Source organism: Hippopotamus amphibius, chromosome 10 (genome assembly GCF_030028045.1).
Source record: "Hippopotamus amphibius kiboko isolate mHipAmp2 chromosome 10, mHipAmp2.hap2, whole genome shotgun sequence".
Taxonomy (NCBI): Eukaryota; Metazoa; Chordata; class Mammalia; order Artiodactyla; family Hippopotamidae; genus Hippopotamus; species Hippopotamus amphibius.
The window spans coordinates 12779636-12786010 of record NC_080195.1 but is presented as its reverse complement, the minus strand read 5'-3'; positions in this window follow the sequence as shown (position 1 = coordinate 12786010).

Sequence of the window (6375 nt, the reverse complement as noted above, 5' to 3'; positions counted from 1 at the left end):
CTGAAGCCTGTGCGTCTGGAGCCTGTGCTCTGCAACGATAGAAGCCACTGCACTGAGAAGTCCACGCACCACAACCAAGAGTAGCCCCTGCTCTCTGCAATTACAGAAAGCCCAAGTGCAGCAACGAAGACCCAATGCAGCCAATAAGTGAAAAATAAAATAAATACATTTATAAAGAAAAAAAAGATACGTTTGATACACTATGATACAGCCACACAGTGAAACACGACTTGCTGTGAAACCGAATGAGGAGGATCCTCTTCAACCAATAGGTAAAGATCTCCAGCACATATGATGAGGTGGGAAAGGATGAAACACAGAACACTATAGACAAGACACTGTAATTTGTGTAAAAAAGGAATAGGGGGCAGGCGGGGAAGGGTATAAGAATATGCACAAAGTAATGCCAGGAGGATAAAGGAAACTAATATGAATGTAAATGGTGGATGGGGTGGAAGCGAGATTTCTCATGTGTTTGCTTTTCTGTATCATTTTGACTTTTTTGAACCGTGTCGATGTATTACCTGGCTTCAAAAAAAATGGAATTAAATCAAGAGGGGGTGGGGATGGCACAAAACTACTTCAGGAATGAGAACGTGGATGAGTACAGGGGGTAGGGGTGGAGAGCATGCCATAGCTGTCCATAGCCATGTTACAGGATTTTGTTTAGCTTGTTTATTTTCTTCTTTGCCTCAACCTCTCTGTAGGTATTAGTTGAGAAATCATGACACACTTACTATTAGAACTTGAACCTGAAGTAATTCTCAGCATCGGCTTTTTATAGTTCAAGGAGCAAACTAGACTATTCACATTCGTTTCTTAATTCATTCTCTAGCTGTCCCATTCATACCCTTTGCCATATGATTATAACCAATTATCACATGAAGAGGCAGACCAAAAAGTATCCACCAAAGGATTTTTGTGCACAGAATCTCAACCGTCTGCTACATTGATAATGAAAAGGACTGAGGAACTGACATGTTTAGGGATATTCAGAAAAAGCATCTCCCTTTCAAGAAAATGTTTTTCCACATATAAAGTTGATGCAAAAGCTATTAAGTAGCATGTTTGAGCTAAGAGTCCAATGTCTGCTCTAGCCCTTATGCTTTGGTTTATGTGACTTAAATGTCAGCTCAGAGACCTAACAGCTTCATTCATATACAGTTCCCCAGGAGGGAAGCATGTTTGGCCAATGTATTGAAAGCTAATTCACTGATTTTACTGAAGTATTTCCAAAGACTCATTCCTGCCTGGCCGGCGTAAGGAGCACTGAGGAGGCCATCGTGGACGGAGGAGAGTCAGCAGAAGGACAGCAGGGGAGGTTGGAGGGAGTTGGTGTAGTGTGGGGCCTTGAGGATGCTACACCTACAGATCCCACCTAGGCACAGAGTTCACGTGCAAAGGGAGGAGGTTCCAGCATGTAGGGACCTAGGAAAGGAGACTGAAAGGACTTCCAGAGCCAAAGGTGGGAAAACAGGGGAGCATGGGGGAGAAAGCCAAGGGAGGAAACTGCTTCCTGAGGAAGTGGCCAGCTGGGACAAACTACTGAAAATTCAGAGAAAATGAACATTTGAAATATGCACAGGTGATCCTGACAAAGGGGATCCTGTGCAAATCGTGAGGCAGAAGCCAGCTTATAGAGGACGGATACAGGAGTGCCCAGCGGGGAAATGGAAATGAAAAGAATAGAAAACTTGAGAAATTAGCTTCAAAGGAAGGGTGGGGTGGAGGGGAGGAAGTAGCTGGAGGGGGAAGTGAGTTGAAATGTGTGCGCAAGAGATTTGAGCATGTTTAAATGCTGATGGCAGGAATCCAGTCAGGAGGAAGATTGAAAATACTGGAGGGAAAAGTAACTGACCATGTAGCAGTTCCTAAGAAATGAGAGAGGGTTAAATCTGAGCATAATTGTGGGGATGCAGAGAAGAGGGTTTTTTTGTTTCGGTTTTTTTCTTGTTTGTTTTTAACAGGAGGAAATATGAGAAGCTGGGTGGGAATAAAGCTAGGCTTGTAAGTTTTGTAGCAGGAAGTTTTCTTATAAATCTTCTATATTTTTTAAGAAGTAGAAGACGACGACTCTGCTCAAAGTTAACTGGTCAAAGGGTTAGAAGAATAATGAAGGTTTGCAACCATCATTGTCAAGAGCTGGAGAGAGAGTTGACTGGAGGAGCTGAGAGAGGTGGCTGGGCAGTGTTTAGGGCTCAGTTGAAACCAGCGATGATGAATCACGGTGGTACCAGCCTGCCCCGTTGTGGGGTTTTATCTGGGAACATTCAGCTGCTTGGCATGTGCTGGCTTCATCCAACTTTGGGTGTTTGCCCATGTTTATTTAAAAAAAGGAGCCACGGATTTCAGGAGATTGCCAAATAAGTTAGTACTCAATTCGTGGACCATGGAAGCGAAGCGGAATAGATGGGGCAGTGAACACAGGAGGGGGGTAATTCTAGCGAATAGTAAGAGTGGTCCATGGCCTGGTGGTCCCAGTGAATTTGAAGAGCCTTCGTCATACAGGTAGTGGGACAATAAGTCTAAAAGGACTGCAGATTGTAGTTAGAGAATGGATGCGAGGTGGAGCAAATTCGATCATGAAAAAGATGTGACTGATTGAGTTGAAGAATGAAATAGAATGAAAGACCATTTTGGAAGTGAGGTCGTGGAACTAAGGGGTGAGAATGCTGGACGTGTCCTCCTCCCTCTGGGCATTGATTTGCTGAAATGAGATTCCACGTGCAGGAGTATAGTAATAAGATAATGTGATAAAATGTAGCTGTGTTTATAAACTTTTGCTTTTACGGAATTTTTAAAAATCCATCATTTGTTTTTGGCAAATAGCACTGTTTAAAACTACCACCTGTTTTCACCATAATTCATAAAAGAAAGGACAATTTAACTCCCATCTCCTTCATTTCCTCCTCAACTCCCAAAATAAGGAGGGACATAATCTGACATTCTCGAAGGTCCCTGCTCATTTTTAAAGTTTACAAAACTAACTGATAATTCTGCTCAAAACCTTAAAATGTGTATTTTTGTTTCCAGTTTGTAATTGGAACATAAAATAGTCAAAAGCACCAGGTAGAAATAGTAGTTCCCTGTTTCCGGCCAATGCTGCTGTTTTGAACATTTGCCTCCAGAGCTACTGTTGCTGATGCAAATTCAGAGGCAAAAGATGAAGCAATAAAATTTGCAAGTGGTGTCTGTTGAGAGTTTCAATTATTTGTAAATCTGTGAGAACCAGGTGAACCCCCGTGGGGGTGAGTGATGGAGGCAGTCCAGGTACCAAAATCTTGTTCTGCACTTACACCTCACACAGCTCTCCCCATCTCCTGCTCCCCCTCCACCCTCATGGCTCTCTGTCCCCGGCTATGAGCTTGGGACCTTGAAGTGACAAACAAATCAGATTTGTCTGGCTTGTGGGTATCAACTCTGGTCTGATTTATCATCACTCCCTTGACCCAACCCAGGCTGATACAAAATTAAATGATTTAAATATTGAAAGTCTGTCTATTAAGGACAGATGGCATCTGTCTATTTTCGTTCCGGTTTATCCCTATTGAACAGCTTGGTTCCTTCTAAACAATTTTTTTCAAAAAACCCTTAATGTGAGAAATTTAATATGAACTTTCTGGGTTTACCTCTCTGATATTCAAAGAAATCAAATATTCTTTATGTTTCATTTGAATTTCTCATATAAGCACAAAATCATATAAAATTAAAACCTGATTTATATCCTGGGTTCTCTCCCCATCTCCTCACAGGCCCTCAAGCATAGAACAAAATTAAAAGGCTGAAATGGCTGAAAACCAAAACAGTCGCTTGGTTTATCCAAGGAGAACATTAAAAAGATAGGCTAGGGACTTCCCTGGTGGAGCCATGGTTAAGACTCCGCGCTCCCAATGCAGGGGGCGCATGTTCTATCCCTGGTCAGGGAACTAGATCCCACATGCATGCTGCAACTTAGAGTTTGCATGCCACAGCTAAGGAGCCCGACTGTCACAGCTAAAAACCCGCCACAACCAAATAAACTAAAAAAAAAAAAAAGATAGCTAGACTCAGAGCCACTATAATACATTCATATCCTTAAAGTTAACCACTAAAAATGTTACAGATTCACTTTACAATTTTCTTCTCGAAAGTCATCATCACTGATGGAAGCTTATTGTGAAATTTTATCTATGAGCCTTAAAGGCATTTACCCTGTTCAAGCCCTAAGGTAAAAGTCCCTTCAAACCACTGCATTGATATCAACTTGCTTAGTTGGAGGAGCATAATTTCAAATTGCATCAAGTAAGTTCTGGGAAATTCCTAGTTGACATCTGCACTATCTTTGAAGGTCTTATGTTTGTTGGGCAACCCACTTTTTTCAGCATGTGAAACTTACAGGTAAACTATGACTAAGAAATGTTTTTCACTAAATATAGTCATAGTTCATTTCAACTAAGAATTCCCCCCTCCCCTCTTCACCTCCCACAAATACACTTCCTCCACTGGGGTGGTTTCATGTAGATCGGGTAATACCAGCTCTGGAATTCGCTCACTAGCTGCCTCTTCCCGTCTGAACTCCAGTTTCTTTTTCTCTAAAATCGGGGCAATAATATCTTCCTTCCAGTAGGAGTGACAGGAGAATTTTTAAAAAGATAAAGATGGAAAAGTTGTCTGACAGATGACAGACCTGGAGAACCATGGCAGGTTATTCTACGTACCCATCAGTTTGCTGTCACTGGAAATGTCAGTAGAACTAGGGAAACTACTTTATTGAGTTATCATTACTTACAGCTCTCAACTTTGTGCCCCTTCTGTTCTAAGTGAGGCTTATATACTGTCCTGATCCAAGAAGAAGGGGGTAGGAGTCTGGGGATTCAAAAGAAAGGAAGACAAATCACAGGAAGATAAGAAAAAAAAAATGTTTGGTAAACCAACGTTTGCCTTGCCTTGCAGATAAGTCTTTCTGATGTAAACATTATCTCTGGTGATAGATCTTTTCCTGCTACAAGCCCTTTATCTAAATTCTTTTAGGCAGTTAAGGGAGAGGCAAAAAGCTTTTCCAGAGTCTTCTGGGTCTTCATTGCCTTCAGGCCAAAACAATCCACATGTCAAAGTGGCATATTTTGGGGTGGCATATTCAGTTTCCCCTCATAATGTTCCCGTTTAATGATAAAACAAAAATGATTTAGTATCGAATTTGATGTCCCTTATTCAAGGGTTTGGGGAGCACAGCACCTCACAAACAGTGCAGCCCTCTTCCTCAGGGATTTTGGGCAAGAGGGAGTTTTAAAGAGAGAAGAGGCAACATGGAAATAGCACAACTGGGTAGGAGGTTGGGGATTTCCTTATAAAACTACAACGTCCTGTTTTCTAGGGTAAGGTATACTAACTAAAGCTGAGTTGGAGGATTGTGAGTGGTGTATGTCAGGTTTCCCTGACAGGAGCTTCTGGTAAATGCAGGCTGATTTAGGTTTAGATTTGTGGCATGGGTGGGGTCACTGGGCCGGCCACCATTTTGAGGGTCCCCATACACAAACTATTTTTATTACTCTGTTAATAAATCAAGTTACTTGAACCTCAATTCCGCTTGGTAGTGGAGAACTGATCTGTTAGGGCAAACCCAATCCATTCAGAATTAACCCAGCCAGGAACTGCCTAGGTGGTGCAGAGGTTAAGCATCCGCCTGCCAATGCAGGGGACATGGGTTGGATCCCTGCTCCGGCAAGATCCCACATGCCACAGAGCAACTAAGCCCGTGCGCCACAACTACTGAGCCTGCGCTCTAGAGCCTGTGTGCCACAACTATTGAGCCTGTGCTCTAGAGCCCATAAGCCACAACTATTGAGCCCATGTGTCTCAAGTACTGAAGCCCGCTCACCTAGAGCCCATGCTCTGCAACAAGAAGCTGCTGCACTGAGAAGCTCATGTGTCACAACGAAGACTAGCCCCTGCTCACCACAACTAGAGAAAGCCCGTGCGCAGCAAAGAAGACCCAACGCAGCCAATAACTAAATAAATTAATTTAAAAAAAATTTTTTTTAATTAAAAAAAAAAGAGTTGACCCAGCCAGCCTGGGACTCCTTCCCTGCCTGGGAGTTTGTGGAGCATCGCGTCCTGGGGGGAGGGAGGAGGAGGTTGTGGGTATCTGGTCTTCCATTGTCACAGGTGTCCCATGGGTCCTGCTGAGATGAATGTCATTCCGTTTGGCTTCATCCTCCCCTCCCCCCTCTGGCATCCATCAGGACATCTGCATTCCCGTGGGGTTTCTGCTCTCAGGGTTTACTCTGTGGCCACTCTGCATCCTCTCATCCCAGTCATGAGGCCCTTGTAGAAAAGCGAGGGGATGCCGGTTATGGGGACAGTTACCAGGAAGAGCAAGGTAAACAAGGGGAAGGT